Source organism: Notamacropus eugenii, chromosome 3 (genome assembly GCF_028372415.1).
Source record: "Notamacropus eugenii isolate mMacEug1 chromosome 3, mMacEug1.pri_v2, whole genome shotgun sequence".
Classification (NCBI taxonomy): Eukaryota; Metazoa; Chordata; class Mammalia; order Diprotodontia; family Macropodidae; genus Notamacropus; species Notamacropus eugenii.
This window is the reverse complement of record NC_092874.1, coordinates 136,644,847-136,665,285: the sequence shown is the minus strand read 5'-3', so window position 1 is coordinate 136,665,285 and position 20,439 is coordinate 136,644,847.

The window sequence follows — 20,439 nt, the reverse complement described above, 5'->3', positions numbered from 1 at the left end:
ACTGTCTCTGGCTTCCTGTGCTAGTGACTACAGGTCCTGGCTGTTTACCTGGTGCTGCCCTGAGGCCCAGCAGTGATCTTCATGTCTATTGCTTTGGTTACAAGTGGGGGAGGGGGGGCACTGCTGGAGGCTATACAGTTCTGACAACTTCCCTAGTGCTGAGCTGGGGTCCTAGTGGTGGTGTCTTAGTGTGTGCTGAGGTGGCGTATTTCTACATTTCCTTGTGGTTACGCTAAAGCAAGGTCTTGCTTCTGGAGGCTGCCTGTTTGCTTAGGCCCTCATAGGGTTGGCATCTACCTGTTTGCCTGGGACTGTGCTGAAGCATGAGGTGGTTCTCAGAGCTGGAGTCTGCCCCATTCCCCTGGCTATGCTAAAGCATTTGGGGAAGCAGGGTAGTCCTGGTGTTGGCATTTGCCTGCTGCACCACACTAGGGCTCAAGATCTCTTACTGGTTTGCTGAGGTAGTATTTGCTGCTGACTTGCTGGAATACTTCCTGTCCTGTACTGGAGTCCCCTTTGACTCAAGTGAGACAGACTTTTCTTGCTGATCCTTCAAGTTTCTTGGGCTAAAAGATTATTCCACCCTGTTTTTGTTGGTTCTGCTGTGCCAGGATTTGGGGGAGGGGAGCTGTATTTTATGGTTGTTTGGAGTTGAGTATGGGAGAGTTATGGAGATTTGCTGCTTACTCCAGACATCTTGGCTCCTGCAAGTCTATATACATTTTGCTTTTTGAGAGAGTCAATGAACTGATAAGTCAGGACAAAGCTGTAGATATTTCTTACCTAGATTCCTACACACAGCACAATCATTCTCTCCCTCTGCCTTGATCTCATCCCCTTTTAAAAATCTGAATCTGTGATTTACTGGCACTGAGATTTCTTAATCAGAAAAGCAATGTAAATCAGATCTGTAACTGATAGTCTTACAAAGCTTCCTGGGATGCTGAAAAGTTAAGTGACCTGTCCAGGGGTCACATCATCACCGTGAGGCAGAGTTCAGATCTTCTTGACATAAAGGTCAGTTCTGTATCTACTATACTATACTGCCTTAGACATCATGTTATTTGCTAGAAGGAAAACTCTGATAAAACTTTAATCTAAGAAAATTGTTGAATGAAAACTACCACAAAAAATCAAAGAGAAATACAATCCTGGATTAGATATAATTTGAGGGAGTCATAAAACTGTCAAATGGTCTAAATTAGAAATAAAAATATTATAATAATATTTAAACACTTCAATGTCACTAAAAGTTGTTTAATTCTCACATAACAGGACTTCATGAGTAAAAATGTATAGAAAATAAATTTCCATTTGCTATGCAGAAATGATATGCACAGAAGATAAATCAAAAACTAAACACAGACATATATGGCTGGACATGGGTGCCTGAAAAATTGACCATATTTGGCCAACTAGATGAAAATCTTGCCCAGAGTTAGATCTTTGTGTAGGAAGTTTCCAAAACAAACACTGTAGTAAACTAAGCATCTTGCAATGCTTTTTATAGTGTATAAATATATCTACTTCATGAGATGTTACCCATTTCCATTCAGATACAGCTCAGTCTCCCTTCTATCTTGAACAGATATAAAGGAATTGGAAAGGTTGGATAACAATATTTTTCATATTAAAATTTATTTTTTTTCACAACAGGAATTTCCTGATATATCCCTACCTTCACTGAATCTTTCCTTGTGACAAAGGAAAAGAGTTAAGTAAAACCAATCAATACACCAGCCACAATTGACAGCTTTTGCCTCATTCTGCAGCTGTGGTTTTTAATGTCTCTACCGAGAACATGGAAATATGTTTTATCATCTACTCTTCTAGAGCAAGGTCTCATTACAATTAATCTGAGTCCAACTCATTTTTTATTGTTCTTTTCATTTGTATCATTGTAGTAATGGTATATGTTATTGTTACTTCACTCTCCATGAGTCCATAAGGGTTTTCCCATGCTTCACTGAATTTCTATTGTTTATCATTTCTTATGGTGCAGTGGTATTCCATTAATACACAGCACATAGGTTCAGTCATTCCTTAATTGATGGGTACCCTTTTTGTTTTAATTTTTTAATGTTAAGACATTATAAAAAGAAAATTTTACAGAAGGGAATAAAAAGTTGTCTCCAGAGATCATTGAAAGAGGAGAGCTTCATATTTATTGGGTATTATTTTGGAGTAGTCTTGCTAGGGCATATTATAAAACCACAGATTTAGAACTGGAAAGAGGCCTAGAGGTCATCATGTCTAATTTGTTCATTTTACAGATAAGGAAACTGAGTTCCAGAAAAGTTCTGTGACTTTCCCATGCTTACCTAAGTAACAAGTAGCTGAAGTGAGATTTGAAATCAGGTCTTACTGATTCCAAGTCCAGCAATATATATGTGTGTGCATGTGTGTGTGTGTGTGTGTGTGTGTGTGTGTGTGTGTGTGTGTGTGTGTGTGAGTGTGTATATATATCATCACTGCCACCACAGTCTTGATGACCACCTCAGGTAAGGTATGATTCAGAGCAAATTATGTTAATAAATGGACACCAATGGGATCCTTCAGGGAGGTAAGAAATTATAAAAAGGCAATCTGAAGAGTTTGTCAAAGTGGGAAGAGGCAGTTTCATCCTTTGAAATACTTAAATAAATTATGTCATCCTCAAAATAAGTTGTATACATAGTAGCACCCCAGGCAAGAATGAAATATGCAATAGTACCTAAATTATTTTCCTTGAGGAATCCATATTTCTTTTCTACTGTTCTCCTAAATCAAGAAATAGTTATTAATTTCTTTCTGCTCCTATAATTACATTTTACTGACCTCCTGCTGATCTTCTCTTGCCTGGAGGTATTACTCCCAAACATCTTGGAGATATTTACTTGTACATATGACTCCTTGGGTGGTCATTTTCCAGCCGACCTCCTTTGGATATACATGTGCTCCTCCTGTATTTTACAGTATTTCAACTATTTTTGTTTCCTTTGTTGTTGAAGAGATAGCAAAGTCCTTATCATCAAATTCTAACAGTCTTGTGGTTAATACTCAATTTATCACAGATAAAACATTGCAGATAATTCCAATGGAATTATAGTGTGTACTCCAAAACTCATTTATCTGGCTTTGGAATGTGTCATCCATTTTTTAAACTGCAGATTTTCTTTCTTATTTATATTTCTACTAGGCCACCATTAATACTCCAATGTCTCACTATGGTTCTATTCAGTGATAGCAATAGTCTAGTGATCCATGCAAGCTGGACTAATTTTTCATTAAAAGATACTGAAACTATCTTTAAGATGCAATTGACATGGGCTAGTAGAGCTGTTGACATTACTTCTGGACCCCTGTGAGTCTGGTTCTGAGAACTGACTGGTGGACCATACTGGGCAACTGACAGGGTAGCTTCACTCACCGCAGTCAAATTATGGTGTCCCCAACGTGTGTCTTTTCTGACTATCCTCCTCCTGCTATGGCTAAGAAAATTTCCTTTTGTTAACTGCTGTATAACTTACGAGTGTCTCGTTTTATTCCAGTATAAAACTTAAATAGCCTGGAGCCCAACCTGACCAAGGCCCAACCTTGTAACACCAATGGAGTTCAAATTCTGATAAGTCTGGGAAGTTGGAAAAGCTTTATACATGGGGCTGGAAATTGATAATATACCCTCCCATTTGAGGATTAATCTAGCTAAGTGCATAGATGTTCATCATTAGGCAGCTAGTCACTAGATAAATTAATTTTCTAGCCATAACAATTCATGGAACCATCTGCCAAGGCATGAAGGGGTTCATATTTGTGCTGGGGAACAACTAACCTCACCACTGCGATCATTGGTCTTTGCACTCCCTGAGTACTCACCAACTGAACAAAAGGGAAAAACTAGCTAAGTGCTTGGAGAATAAGCACATCCAGAATTAAATTTTTTCTTTGGATGATTCTTAAATGGCATAATACACATAAAAGTACATAAGCATTTGATTACACCTACCAGCAGTGTTTTGACATGAAGCCATTGTCTACAATCACAGAATCTGAGTTGGAACACAACTCAGAAGCCATGTCATCCAAACAGTACCTGACCCAGAACCCACCCTACACCTTTCTCAACAAATGGTCTTTGAATATTACCAATGAAGGGGAACCCCCTACCTTGGGTATAACCACTGACCTTGGGTATGTCTCTTAATTTCTCTGAGCCTCAGTTTGCTCAGACATGAGAGGAGTGGGCAAGATGGCTTTTGACATTGCAGCCCTAAATTCACTATCATGCCACATTCCTTGGGATATAAAAAACTGATCCTTCTTGAGAAATAGGAAGTATTCTTCTCATTAAAGAAAGAGACTACAACTTCCAGAGGTAGTTCATTTCACTTTTGTGAAATGATGAAAGGTTTAATTTCAGAGAAACCTGGAAAGACTTGTATTAAATGAAGCAGAGTGAATTTAGTGGAGACAAGAAAACAATTTGTACAACATTGTAAATGAAAATGACTTTGAAAGACTTAAGAACTGTGATAAATGCAATGACCAACCATGAATCCAGAGGAAAAATTATAAAAAATGCTACCAAAATTCTGATAGAGAAGACAGAATAAGACACATTTTAGGGCACGTCAGTATGGGAATTTATTTTGCTTGACTATGTATATCTACTACAAGAGTTTTGTTGATCTTTTTTTTTTTTCTTTGCAGTGATTAGTAGGGGAGGAAGTAAGAGGAAGAGGAAAATGTTAATTAAAAAATATAAAATTCAATGAAAAAAGTCATGGGATTGATAGCATGTACTTCATCCTAAAAGGTTAGAATCAAATGCTTTGCTAAAATCTGGGCAAATGATTCCCCTGATCTGATGGTCTGTTTTAATTTATCAAAGAAAGAAATAACATCAATCCAACATAACCTATTCTTGATGAAATTATGCTAACTTTCAGGGATCAACTCTTCTCATTTAAATATTCCTAAATCATCCATGCAATAATGTGGTCCAGAATTTTTGCCAAGAATCAAAATCAAGATCCCCTGTCTATTGTTTGAGAATACTACCTGACCTTCTCCAGTCTTGGGGTCCCTCTGCTATTCTCCATAATTTTTCAAAGATTACTAGTACTAACTCAACAACCAAGCTTGCAAGTCCATTACCCTACAATATATATCCCAAGATAGTTCTGCTTCTCTCTCCATTGATCCTCATACAAATGTATTTAATATGAGGAAATATACAAAGATATTCCCTCCCTTTTATATATTCTATTCCTTTCGAATTATGTATAAGTATACCTCTGTTGATATCATGTTGACCATGTCCTGGTACCTCTTAACAAAGCATCACTGATCACCTCTAGTCATCTCTTCTTCCTATGACTGTTAATGGGTGATTTCTCAGTTGACGGTACTCATAGAGCCATATCACCATGTCCTGGAATTTAAAAATGTCTATGTTATTCTTGAAATGGTCCAGGAAAAGAAACTCACACTGATTGCTTGATTCCATATATTCAGGTATCCTCCCTATTCCCTTCTTTCTCTGTCATATTCATCTATTTTCCAACCTCCTGATATGATTTAGGATTCTCCTCTGCTTCTTCATATCCATTTTCTTCTTTCCTTCCTTCTTCAAACACTCTTTTTTTTAAAGAAATATTTAATCACCCCTGGTAACCTGGAAACTAGAAATGTATGCCTCCCATTCTTTTACCTCCTCCTTTAGGACAAAATCTAATTTGCATTTTTGGAAGAAAAGAAAAGCATGATGCATGTTCTGCAGGATACAGAAAATTCTTCTTGTCCTCCACATCTGATTTAAGTGAAATCCTTACTCCTCTGCCTTCTTGTTAATAGCTCCTTTGCCTCACCTTCACAACTGACAGTTGTTTATCACATCTGTTTGCTACACTGAGGGAAGGCGTAAACCTGTGACTACAGACAAACCAGCTGTTTCATAAAATTCAAGCCAGTGAATATATCCTACTGAGCAAAATTTAATACAACAAACAACTTGTAGGATAAGCTATCTCCATTTGGTTGTTTAGACCAGTGGTGTCAAACTCAAATAGAAACAGTTCCTTACTACTGTATATTGTCTTAGAAAACCACAAAATAACATTGTCTATATTGTATTATTGTAAAATTATTCTGTTAAATATTTCCCAATTACATTTTAATTTAGTTCTGCCTCTCAGGCTTGACACTTCTGGTTTAGATAGTTAGGTGACAGAAAGAAGCAAGGGAAGAAGGAAAAGTCTTACTATAACTCAGAAGACAGTGAGTTATAATATTCTCACTCATATATATCACAGATGTTTTCCTCAACATACCTGATTCCAATGAATACAGTTATTTTAATGAAAATGTTGATAGTCTTCAGGTACAAGAAGTGTGCCCTCCCTCTCCCTAACCTAAATACGATGGAAGTTTGAGAAAGAGACAGATAGAATTATAAGTATCCTGATTTTAGGGATTTCAATGAGAGTCACACAGCTATCACTCAAATCTTGCTTATTGATTGACTCATGTCTTTTTTCATCTTCGGAGACTTTAGCACACAGCATAATTAATAGCTGCAGACAGTTGTTCTCTCTTTGGGCCTCAAGTGACAAGCCAAACATCCTTTTCCAACATCCTCAGACAGACATCTGAGATAGTAACATCGGTATTGGTCACAATGACTCACAATTAGGGGACAGAGAGAAAACAGTGTATAGGCAAGACTGAAGAAGCAAAAGCAGAAGGAAAAAAGAGAGTCATCAATACAGGAATGAAGATTTGTACTGCACATTGGCTGGAAAACAATTAACAAGCAAATAATACCAATTAAACTACCATGTTTAAGCTTGAATAATTCCATAATAATATGTAATTATTTGCGCTATGTATGTCTACATGTCTATATCTGCTGCAGGGTACCCTTCAATACAAATGGGAAATCAAGAGTTAGTCCCGTTGGCTCCTTCAGGGTGGTAGCATCAAGCAGAATTTCACCACAGTTCTCATAACTTGGTTACTTTAGTAATGTTAGTTTACAACATTTCTGGATTCTGGAGTGATGTGAGCCCCGACCTCTAACCAATACAAGTATTTGTGAGCATCCTCAGGCCCCCCAGGGAAAACAAGATCCAATCAGCAAGTATTTTCATCAATTGTTCCCTCACTAGCACACGTTCCACTCACTCTCCCAAAGCTATACAACATGATCTTGATTCCAAACCAACAAGTACATATTAAGCATCTGCTGTATACTAAGGACTGGAGATACAAAGACAAAATGAATAAGAGTCCCTTCCCTTAAGAAGCTCATATTCTGCTGGAATTTTTAACATATAGACAGAAAAAATTTGTACATGGTGGGGCAGAGACAAAATGGCAGAGTAGAAAGATGCACATACTCTAGCACTTCCCCTACAGCCCACAAAATACCTGTAAAAAATGACTCAATGAATTCTAGAGCAGCAGAGCCACAGAACAGAGTGAAAGAGGTTTCCAGACAAAGGTAACCTGGAAGGCAGACAGGAAAGGTCTACTCCATGGGATGCTGAGTAGAGCAGAGCCCAACCCTGGCCATGCGGCACTGGGAGGAACAGGACCTGAAGAGACTTCTGGGGCAGAATTCCCAGCAGGGAAGGTCCCAGATCCCTCAACCCACAAGCGACAAAGAAAGCTACAAAAGTCAGTGTGGAAGGGCTTTTCTAGCTGGGAGAGAGGGGAGCAAGTTTCCCACAGCACTGGCCCCAGGCAGCAGCAGAGGTCTGTGGCAGCAGTGGGAGGCAGGCAGCTATGGTGGTCAAGGAAACAGCCTGGGTCCACTGTCCAGGTAGCTCAGCTTAAAGCCTCTGGCAGACTTGAGCAGCTGGTTTGAATCTCAGCCTTATACTGGGGAGAGGAGAAGCACTAGGACCCTCCTCTTGACAAAGGATTCAAAAGTCAAGTAACTGTCTGGGAAAATGTCCAAAGAGGGGGAAAAAATAAAGCCATAGAAGGTTATTTTCTTGGTGAACAGGTGTTTTCTTCCATCCTTTCTGATGAGGAAGAACAAGGTATACTGTCAGAGGAAGTCAAGGCCTCTGCCTCCAGTACCCCCAAAATGAATATGAAATGGGCTCAGGCCATAGAAGAGCTTGAAAAGTATGTCAGCAGCCTGCTAAAGAAGAACCAAAAAAATGCTGAGGAAAATAACACCTTTAAAAAGAGGCTAACTCAGTTGGCCAAAAAGCCAATGAGGAGAAGAAGACTTTAGAAAGCAGAATTAGCCAAATGGAAAAGGAGGTTCAAAAGCTCACTGAACAAAACAGTTCTTTAAAAAAGAGAATCGAGTTCAGGGAAACTAATGACAATGAGATAAACCAAGCAGTTAGAAAACAAAACCAAAAGTTTGAAAAAATAAAAGATAATATGAAACATCTCAGAGGTAAAACAACTGACCTGAAAAATAGACCCAGGAGAGATAATTTAAAAATTATGGGACTACCTGAAAGTCATGATAAAAAAAAAGAGCCTAGACATTATCTTCCACGAAATTATCAAGGAAAACTGCCCTGATATTCTAGAACCAGAGGGCAAAATAAATATTGAAAGAATCCACCAATCACCTCCTGAAAGAGACCTGAAAAGAGAAACTCCTAGGAATATTGTGGTGAAATTTCAGAGTTCCCAAGTCAAGGAGAAAATATTGCAAGCAGCTGGAAAGAAACAATTCAAGTATTGTGGAAATACAATCAGAATACCACAAGATCTGGCAGCTTCTACATTAAGGGATTGAAGGGTTTGGAATAGGATATTCCAGAAGTCAAAGGAACTGGGATTAAAACCAAGAATCACCTACGCAACAAAACTGAGTATAATACTTCAAGGGAATAAAGGGTCATTCAGTGATATAGAAGACTTTTAAGTATTCATGATGAAAAGACTAATACTGAATAGAAAACTTGACTTTCAAACACAAGAATCAAGAGAAGCATGAAAAGGTAAACAGGAAAGAGAAATCATAAAAGCCTTTCTAAAGCTGAACTGTTTACATTCCTACATGGAAAGACAATATTTGTAACTCTTGAGACTTTTCTCAGTATTTGGGTAGGTGGAGGGATTACACACACACACACACACACACACACACACACACACACACACAGTACAGGTTGAGTTGAATCAGAAGAGATGATGTCCATTAAAAAATAATAAAATAAAAATTAAGGGATGAGGGAGGAAAATACTGGAAGGAGAAAGGGAGAAATGGAATGGGGCAGGCTATAACTCATAAAAGAGATAAGAAAAATCCTGTTCAATGGAGGAGAAAAGGGAGAAGATTAGAGGGGAAAAGTGAAGCTTATTCTCTTTCCATATGGTTTAAGGAGGGAATAACATTCTCACTAAATTTGTATGAAAATCTGTCTTACACTACAGGAAAGTAGGGGAGGAGGGGACAAGTGGGATGAGGGGGATGATAGAAGAGAGGGCAAATGGGAGAAGGGAGTAACTAGAAGTAATAACTTTTGGGAAGGGACAAGGACAAATGAGAGAATAAAAAATAAAAGGGGGGGGACAGGGTAGGATAGAGAGCAATACAGTTAGTATTACACAACATGATTATTATGGAAGCCTCTTTCAAAACAACACATACATGGCTGGTATTGAATTACTTGCCATCTCAGTGGGGATGGGTAGGGAGGGAGGGAGGGAGAGACATTGTAATTCAAAGTATTAGAAACAAAAAATGGGAATTACTATTACATATAACAGGGAAAAAAGAGACACAGGTAATGGGGTATAGAAATTTATCTTGCCCCACAAGAAAAGAGAGAAGATGGAGATGAGAAAAGGATGGGGAATGATAGAAAGGAGGGAATTGAGGGATACATTGAGGGAAGGGGTAATCAGAATGCAAGGTATTATGGGGTGGGGGGAGGGGAGAGATGGAGAGAAAAATTGGAACTCAAAATTTTGTGGAAATGAATGTTGAAATCTAAAAATAAATTTAAAAAACCAAAACAAATTATCATATGTGAATGTAACAGAGTATTGAGGAGTCACCAAAAGAAATGAAAAACCAGTGGATTCAGAGAAACCTGGGAAGATTGGAATGAAGTAAACAGAACCAGGAGAAGAATGAGTATAATTTTGTTTTAAAAAAATTAGACTTAAAAACTCTGATCGGTGTAATGACCAACCATGACTCCAGAGGATCACTGATAAGGCGTGCTAACCAACTACTGACAGAGAAGTGATGAACTCAATGTGCCACATGAACTCATAGACGGCCAATTTGTAGATTTATTTTGTTCCATTATGCTTATATGTAACAAAGGAGATTTAAAAAAAATTTGTAAGGGGAGGATGGAGAGACTGTGACATGGGGAGGAGTGATATTAAAACAAGAAGAAAGGGAGTCATTGAAGCTTTTTATTATTATTTTCATGTCTAGAAGAGAACAGAAAGAAGTTTAGAGAGATGCACAAGTGGGATAGCATTGAAACTAATACACTGAACTTATATACTTAAACAACAGGCTGTAATAGTCACAATTTCATATACAATTCTTTTTTTTTTGTTCTTTGATATGAAAATGCTCATATTTGTTATTTTTCATCAAGTTCAGTAAACCAAAAAATAAAAATTATATTTTGAAAAAATAAAAATGGGTACACAATAATTCAAAGATGAAGAAGAGGATACTAGCAACTAATGGAAATAGCACATGAACTAGGCCTTGAAGCAAGCTAGTGATTCTAAAAAGTAGAAGTGATCATTTGATCCAAGAAATCCATCAGCTGCCCAAGAATGGAAACTATTTGGGGAAGACTCCCAATTCCCCCAAAATTGATGGGATACCTGGAAAGCAGCTGGGAAAAAAGACATTCAGGTGATCTTTCTACATCCTACACTGCTATAAGCTCCAAATGGATGTAGGACCTAAGTATAAGAAATTCACATCATTTTAAAAATTGGAAGAAAATGGCTAATGGTACAATTTACAACTATAACTAGGAGGAAAATTCTTAATTATACAAGGGATTAGGGCAATTACAAAAAGAAAAATTCCTAATTTTGGTTACATAAAATTGAAATGATTTTGCACAAATTTTATGCAGCTAGAATCTAAAAAGATATTGTTGATTGGAATAAAAAAAGTCTAGCAACTAATGTCAGTGATAAAAGTCTGATATACAAAATATGTAAGAAATTAATTGAAACACTTAAGACCAAAAGCCATTTTCCAGTAGATAAGTTATCAAAGGGTACAAATGACAGTTCTAAAAAGAAAGTTACAAACTGTAAGCAAATTTATTAATAAATGCTCCAATAAATTTATTAATAAATGCTTAAAAATAAAAGAAATACAAATTAAAACAACTGTGAGGTTCCATCTCACAGACAGAATCAGAATGGATGCTATAAAACTGACAAAGATGACAAAAAAATGAGAATCGACAAGGTTGAAAGGTCAGGCACAGTAGGGAGCTATAAACTGAACCAACCATTCTGGAAAGAATTTGAAATTACACTCTTTTTAATGACTAAAATATCACTCTTTGACCCAGAGATCCTACTAGTAGACATATATTGTGAAGAGGTTAAAAAAAAGAAGAAATGTCATTTTATAACAAAATACTCAACGTTACTTTTTGTGACAGCAAGACCTTGAAAACAAAATGGGTGCCCATCGATTGAGGAATAGAAAAACAAGGTATTTGAATGTAATAGGATATTATTGTACCTTAAGACTGATGAATGTAAAGACTTCAGAGAAAACTGGGAAGGCCTGTATGAACTGATTTAGCCTGGAGAAAACAGAAATGGGAAAATAATGTGTATAGTGACCAAAATAATGCAAATGAAAATATTTTAAAAACTGAATAAAGTTAATTAACAATAACTAAACTTGACCATGGAGGAGAAATGAGTATGAATGAATGAATGGAAAGAATGTATTAAGAACTTACTGCATGCCAGAAATCTAATCATTAAGGAGAAAATAAAAGAAGCAATAATTTCTACTTTCAAGGAGCTTACATTCTAAAAGGGAAGGACAACATATATAAGAGACTAGTGTGAAGAAGAGTGCTTTGGCCTGGAAAGTAGCACGGTGAGTGGAGTCATAGGGCAATTAGTTGACATATCCTTTCCAGGAATAATAGTGTTGATTTGATTTCTATTTTGAGAGCAAGATAAGCAAGTGAGGACTTGGGTTAGGATGCCAGGGTCATTCATGTAGTGTCATGGCAGGAGGATGGCCACAGTGCATTATGCTAAGTCTGCAGCCCCCAAATATGGTACACTGGGACTACTAAAGGACACCAGGCCCTGGGCTCTGGGTCAAGAGCTGAAGTTACAAGGTGGAAGATGGAAGCAGCTGGAGAAGAGAAAATGCCCTTCCTTCTTTCATTGAAAGAAGTAGAAAGCAGTGAAAGATGGACTTCATCAAAGATGTCGTTGTTTATGCTGTCCGAACTGGTCAATGTGGGTTTTGCTTTAAGTTTTTTTTTTTTCCACACTTTAATAGTTATTTCAAGGGAATATGATACAAAAATATACCATGTCAATGCAATGATAAACAACCAGTCCAGAGAATTAAGGATGAAACACTGCTCTCACCTCCTGCCAGAAAAGTGATGAGATTAAAATGCAAAGAGAAACATAATTTCAGGCATGGCCAATGTAGGAATTTGTCTTACTGGATTATGTAATACTCATGATAAGGGTTTTTGTTTTCTTTTGTTGTTTTCATGGGACACAGTAGTGGAAGGGACAGATAATAAATGCATGTAAAAGCAAATTAATCTTTTTTTTAAGTCACAAGTTATCCATAAACTTCTAAAAGAAAAAAAAAGAAACCTATCAGAAACCTTTTCATTATCTGGCTCCCCTAAATATCCTGGAAGCAGTGTCAATACAATCAGTTGATATTCATTTCAACTGTTTCCCCACAGCCTTGATGCTCCAGGGAGGATCCTAAGGTCAGCTCCCACCCACTGCACCAGGCACCACCTGATGTCTCTTCTACCTCCTCTCCTAAAAGCACCCTTTTCTCTCTGCTGTATTAACAAAGTGTATTGACACATTTCCTCTTTCCTCCTTTGTGTTACTTTCCGCCATGTAAAAAAATTGTAACAGAGTGTCCTTTCTTATTGTAGACATAGCCCTAACATATTATCTTCCACAGAAATGTCAGAAAATATCTATCTTTTCAGAAAAGGCCCAAATGGCACAAATCTTACACTATTCATGATTATAAAATGTTACATAAAGCTCTGAATTTTGCTGGACAAATCTCTGTGAGAACATAAAAATCACTATTAACACTAACTCTAGGACTATAAGATCCCAGAGTCAAACCTAGAGGATAAGGGACCAAGGCAAATCACACCACACTCACAAATCTCACTGTGTGCATGTCCTATGTGCTCAAAGTTGTATACGGGTGAAATCAGATTAAAATGAACATCTAGGAGAGCCTTAAAATGGAAGTAGCCATTTTTTAAATAGCCTGAAGGGTAGATATAAAAGACAGAAGCCATTTTTGCCTTAGTTTTAGTTACAGGATTTATGGATTAGTGTGTGTGTGTGTATATTAGTGTGAGAGAGAGATAGAAGCAGAGAAAGAGACAGAGAGGAGACTCTGATTAAAACCTATGTATAATATAGTATTAGAGAGTTATCTGAGGCTCAAAGAGTTTAACTGACTCAAATCATGGTCACAGAGTAGTAACTCAGAGGCAAACCTTGAATTCAGATCTTTAGCCCAAGTTCATCATCCTATGTACTATACCACCATGGCCCTGGGTTAGTACATAGGTACGTGCAAAATACGTGGAAAGGAAAAAAGGAAGGAAGGGAGGAAGGAAGGAAGGAAGGAAGGAAGGAAGGAAGGAAGGAAGGAAGGAAGGAAGGAAGGAAGGAAGGAAGGAAGGAAGGAAGGAGGGGACAGAGGAGGAGAGGAAGGGAGAGAGAAAGGGAGGGAGGGAAGGAGGGAGGACAGAAGGAAAGAGGAAGGGAAGGAAGGAGGGAGGAAGGAAAAGGGAGGGAAGTTGAGAGGAAGGGAGAATGGGAGAAATAAGATATCAATATAAGCAAAGAGACAGTACCTGCGCTCAAAAGAGCTACACTGTAACAGGAGTTGTCACAAACGGGAGCTTGGAAAGGGGAGGGGGTAGGAACACAGTTCTGAAGTCCAAAGAAAGTCAAGTGGATGGGGGGGAAGGGGGAAGCTAGAAGCAGAGACCCTTTTGTCTTTGTCCCTCCACCAAATGGAGGCTGCAGAAAGAAATCACCAATGAGAAATGGGGGTGGGCCTTGCAGAGGGATGGGCTATGAGTGAGGGGCTCCAGGCCTGAGGGAAGTTCCAGGCTCAGGTAGCAATGAAGGAGGCCTGGCTTTAAAGTTTGGTGGAAAGTCAGGAGCAGAGCTACAGAGGACAATTTCACTTTTATGTTCGGTCGGGAATTTTGTTTCTGAACATATACATCCATTTTGGAACAGTGACTTGGACTCTTTGCAAGATACCTATTTAAAATAAAATAAAATGGAGAAAATCTTTCAGATTGAAATACACAGTATCATAGATTTACTTAAAGCTAGTAGGAACTCTACTGATCCAAACACCTCATTTTACAGATGAAAAAACTGAGGCTCAGAGAAGTTACATTTGATCACACAGATGACAAATGGCAAAGGTGGGAATTTGAACACAACTCCTGAAACTCCAAATTCATGCTCTTTCCACTAAGCCACACTGTCTCCACACCTTACCCCTCTGTCATCTGCCCTTGTATCAGATTAAATTCTGTAGTGAATTATAAAATTGTGCATTTGAGAATTGGAAGCAACTACATTCTCTAGTATTCTGAATTCTATTTAAAATGCCTATCGGATAAGTGTGACCATAAGATGTTATCATCACCAAATAAAAGAATGAACCCAAAGCAAAAACCAACTTTAGAACCCAACTTTTGGATTCTTCAAGGAGGAAATCATGTGGATTTAGATTAGAGCTCATAGAAAATGGAATCTTAGGAGTCTTAATGGATGATACTTCAGGCAATTACAGCTCTCTAAAACTCACTTTTAATAATGAAAGAACAGAAAAGGACACTAACACAGAAGATACTGGAGCTAGAAGAGAAGTCATTATCAAGATTGAAAGAAGCACGTGCACTAACTATAACACTAGTTCTGTGTAGTCATTTGTAAATCAAAGAATGAGCAAGAGCTAAAAGGTTTTCTTTTTTAAATTCAGTTCTATTTTAAGTTCTAAATTATCATCCTCCCTCCTCCTACCCTCTAACTCATTGAAAAGGTAAGAAAACAAAACCCATTATAAATATGTGCAGTCTTGCAGCAAAAATTCCCATATTAGCCATGCTAAAAAGAGAGAGAGAGACAGACAGACAGAGAGAGACAGAGAGAGAGAGACAGAGACAGAGACAGAGAGAGAGACAGAGAGACAGAGAGACAGAGAGAGACAGAGAGACAGAGAGACAGAGAGAGACAGAGAGACGGAAAGGAAAGGAAAGGAAAGGAAAGGAAAGGAAAGGAAAGGAAAGGAAAGGAAAGGAAAGGAAAGGAAAGGAAAGGAAAGGAAAGGAAAGGAAAGGAAAGGAAAGGAAAGGAAAGGAAAGGAAAGGAAAGGAAAGGAAAGGAAAGGAAAGGAAAGGAAAGGAAAGGAAAGGAAAGGGGAGGGGAGGATCAAGAATTCCATACACTTTAATCAGTATTCTGTCTGGAGGTATATAGCATGTTTCAATGAGTCCTTTAGAATCATGGTTGGTCATAATGTTAATAAGAATTCCTTAAGTCTTTTAACTATCTTTACAATATTATTGTTATTATATAAATTTTTCTCCTGGTTCTGCTCATTTTAATTTGCATCGGTTCATACAAGTCTTCTCAAGTTTGTTTGTTTTTTTAAACCATCTCCTTCATCTTTTTTGTAGAGCACAATAGTATTCCATCACATTCATATATATGAATAACTTGTTCAGCCATTCCTTAATTGATGGGCCTCTCAACTACAGTTCTTTGCTACCACACAAAGAGCTACTATAAACATACATATGGATCCTTTTCCTTTTTCTTGGGGTTTAGACGTAGTAGCAGTAAGTCAAAAGGTATGCACAATTTAATTGAAAGACTAAAATATTTTCAATCCAACCCCTTTTCCCCAAAGAGGCTTATGGTTACTATAAAATCATGGAGCATGGAACATACTAAGAGCTGAAAGGACCCAGTCGAGTCATCTTTCCTTATCAGGAAATAGAGGATGCATTCTCATTTCCCTAAGATTACAAATATTTTTAAACACCATGGATTTAAAGGAGTATTAGAAGATCCCCAGATCCTCATCCTCACTGTAAAGGAGCAGAGGATGGCAAAAGCCAATCTATCTTAGGTGACAAGTATTAAAAAGAGGTCTCCTCCCTGCCCCCATCACCATTTATACGGAAGTATAGAAGACTGTTTCCACCAGTGTAGACCATAAGCTCCACTTTTGTATAGACAGGTTTCCCCACTAGGAGAAGTGGTAATCTCTGTCTCACTGCAGAGGATTTTAGTTGACTCCCAGTCAACTTGTTAGGACAATTTCTCCAGTCAGCTTGGTAAGTCAACATCTCCCAGTCAGTCAAGTTTTGGTAAGAAAGGTCCTATTTCCTTAGCAGGCATAATAGAGGCATACCTCTTTTTTTTTTTTAATATATTCATTTTATTTATTTTATTTTTAATGCTCTACAATCATTACCATAAAACTTAGATTTTTTCACCCTACCTACCCTCCCATCCCCTCCCTCCCCCAAGACGGCATACAATTCTATATGGGATCTACACACACATTCCTATTGAATACATTTTCATTATAGTCATGCTGTGTAGAAGAACTAAAATAAATGGGGGAAATCATATAGCAAACCAAAACATAATACACGCACACATGCAAAAATGATCTGCCACATTCTGTGATTGAATTCCACAGTTCTTTCTCTGAATGTGGAAGGCATTTTGCCTAAGAAAACCATTGGGAATTATTTTTTAATGTCCTTGCATTGCTATGAAGATCCAAGTCTACCAGAAAAAACTCTCATCCTCTGTGGTCATTGCTATGCACAAAGTTCTCCTGGTTCTATTCCTTTTGCTCAGCATCAGATCATATAAGTCTTTCCAGGCCTCTCTGAAGTCTTCTTGTTCATCATTTCTTATGGTGCAATAGTATTCCATTACATTCATATACCATAATTTATTCAGCCATTTCCCAATTGATGGGCATCCCCTTGATTTCCAGTTTTTGGCCACTACAAAGAGTGCTGCTATAAATATTTTTGTACAAGTGGGACCCTTTCCCATTTTTATGATCTCTTGGGGATACATTACTAGAAGCAATATTGCCGGGTCAAAGGGTATGCACATTTTTGTAGCCCTTTGGGCATAGTTCCAAATTGCTCTCCAGAATGGTTGGATGCGCTCGCAGCTCCACCAACAATGAATTAGTGTTCCCACTCTCCCACATCCTCTCCAACATTTATCATTTTCCTGTTCTGTCATGTTAGCCAATTTAATCGGTGTGATGTGGAACCTCAGAGTTGTTTTGATTTGCATCTCTCTAATCAAAAGTGATTTAGAGCATTTTTTAATATGATTATAGATATCTTTAATTTCTTCCTCTGAAAATTGCCTGTTCATATCTGTTGACCATTTATCAATTGGGGAATGACTTGTATTGTTGTACATTTGACTCAGTTCTCTATATATTCTAGAAATGAGACCTTTATCCTCAAGATTAGCTATAAAATTTTTTTCCCAATATTCTACATCCCTCTGAATTTTGGTTGCATTGGGTTTGGTTGTGCAAAAAATTTTCAGTTTAATGTAATCAAAATTATCCATCTTGCATTTCATAATGCTTTCTGTTTCTTCTTTAGTAAAAAATTCTTCCCTTCTCCATAAATCTGATAAATACACTATCCCTTGTTCCTCCAGTTTGTCCATGATATCAATCATTACACTTAGATCGTGTACCCATTTGGACTTTATTCTTGGGTAGGGTATCAGGCATGGGTCTATGCCTAGTTTCCACCACACTGTTATCCAGTTTTCCCAGCAATTTTTGTCAAACAGTGAGTTCTTATCCCAGAAACTGGGGTTGTTGGGTTTATCAAACAAGAGAGTGCTATATTCATTGCCTACTGTGTCTTGAGTACCTAGCATATCCCACTTGTCTACCCTTCTGTTTCTTAGACAGTACCAAGTGGTTTTGATAATTGCTGCTTTATAACACAATTTGAGATCTGGTAGCGCTAGGCCACCTGCCCTAGCATTTCTTTTCATTCGTCCCTTTGATATTCTGGACCTTTTGTTCTTCCAGATGAATTTTGATATTATTTTATCCATCTCTAGAAAATAATTATCTGATTGTTTAATTGGTATGGCACTAAATAAGTAAATTAATTTAGGTAGAATTGTCATTTTTATTATATTGGCTCAGCCTATCCATGAGCAACTGATGTTTTTCCACTTACTTAGATCTGACTTTATTTGTGCAAAAAGTGTCTTATAATTGTGTTCATATAGTCCCTGAGTTTGTTTTGACAGGTAAACTCCCAAATATTTTATAGTGTCTACCCTAGCATTGAATGGGATTTCTCTCTGTATCTCTTGCTGTTGGACTTTGTTATTAATATATAAGAATGCAGAAGATTTGTGCGAGTTTATTTTGTAACCTGCAACTTTGCCAAAGTTGTTTATTATTTCAAGTAGTTTTTTACTTGAATCTCTGGGAGTCTCTAAGTATATCATCATATCATCTGCAAAGAGTGATAACTTAGTTTCTTCTTTGGCTATTCTTATTCCTTCAATTTCTTTATCTTGTTTAATTGCTACAGCTAACATTTCTAGTACCATATTGAATAATAGTGGTGATAATGGACATCCTTGTTTCACCCCTGATCTTATTGTAAATGCATCTAGCTTATCTCCATTGCATATAATGCTTGCTGATGGTTTTAGTTAGATACTGCTTATTATTTTATGGAAAGTTCCCTTTATTCCTATGTTCTCTAGTGTTTTTAATAGGAATGGGTGTTTTGTTGAAAGCTTTTTTTTTTTTTGCATCTATTGAGATAATCATGTAGTTAGTGTTAGTTTTGTTGTTGATATGATCGAAAATGCTAGTAGTTTTCCTAATGTTGAATCAGCCCTGCATTCCTGGTATGAATCCTACCTGATCATAATGTATTATTCTCGTGATAAGATGCTGTATTCATTTTGCTAAAATCTTATTTAAAATTTTTGCATCTATATTCATTAGAGAATGGTCTATAACGGTCTATAATTTTCTTTCTCTGTTTTGTCTCTTTCTGGTTTGGGTATCAAAACCATATTTGTATCATAAAAAGAATTTGGGAGGATTTCTTCCTCAATTTTCAAAAACAGTCTATATAGTATTGGAATTAATTGCTCTTTAAATGTTTGATAGAATTCACTTGTAAATCCATCTGGCCCTGGAGATTATTTCCTAGGGAGTTCATTGATGGCTTGTTCAATTTCTTTTTCTGAGGTGGGGTTGTTTAAGTAGTCAACTTCTTCTTCTGTTAATCTGGGCAATTTGTATTTTTTAAAATACTCATCCATCTCATTTAGATTGTCAAATTTGTGGGCATAAAGTTGGGCAAAATAATTTCTAATTATTGTTTTAATTTCCTCTTCATTGGAGGTGAGTTCAACCCTTTCATTTTTTATATTAGTAATCTGGTTTTCTTCTTCCTTTTTTTTTAACCAAATTGACCAAAGGTTTATCAATTTTATTAGGTTTTTCATAAAACCAACTATTGGTTTTATTTATTAATTCAATAGTTTTCTTAATTTCAATTTTATTAATCTCTCCTTTGGTTTTCAGTATTTCTAATTTGGTATTTACTTGGGGATTTTCAATTTGTTCTTTTTCTAGCTTTTTCAGCTGCATGCTCAGGTCATTGATCTCCTCTTTCTCTATTTTATTTATGTAGGCATTCAAAGCTATAAAACTTCCCCTAAGAACTGCTTTTGCAGTATCCCATAAGATTTGGTAGGTTGTCTCATTATTGTCATTCTCTTGAATGAAGTTGTTGATTGTTTCTATGATTTCTTCTTTAACTCACTCCTTCTTTAGGATTAGATTATTTAGTTTCCAATTGATTTTTGGTTTATCTTTCCATGGCCTTTTATTACATATAATTTTTATTGCATTATGATCTGAGAAGGATGCATTGATTATCTCTGCCTCTCTGCACTGGATTGTGAGGTTTTTATGTCCTAGTACATGGTCAATTTTTGTATATGTGTCATGTACCACTGAGAAAAATGTATATTCTTTTCTATCCTCATTCAATTTTCTCCAAAGATCTATCAAATCTACCTTGTCCAGAGTTTTATTTACCTCCTTAACCTCTTTCTTGTTTATTTTGAGGTTAGATTTATCAAGTTCAGAGA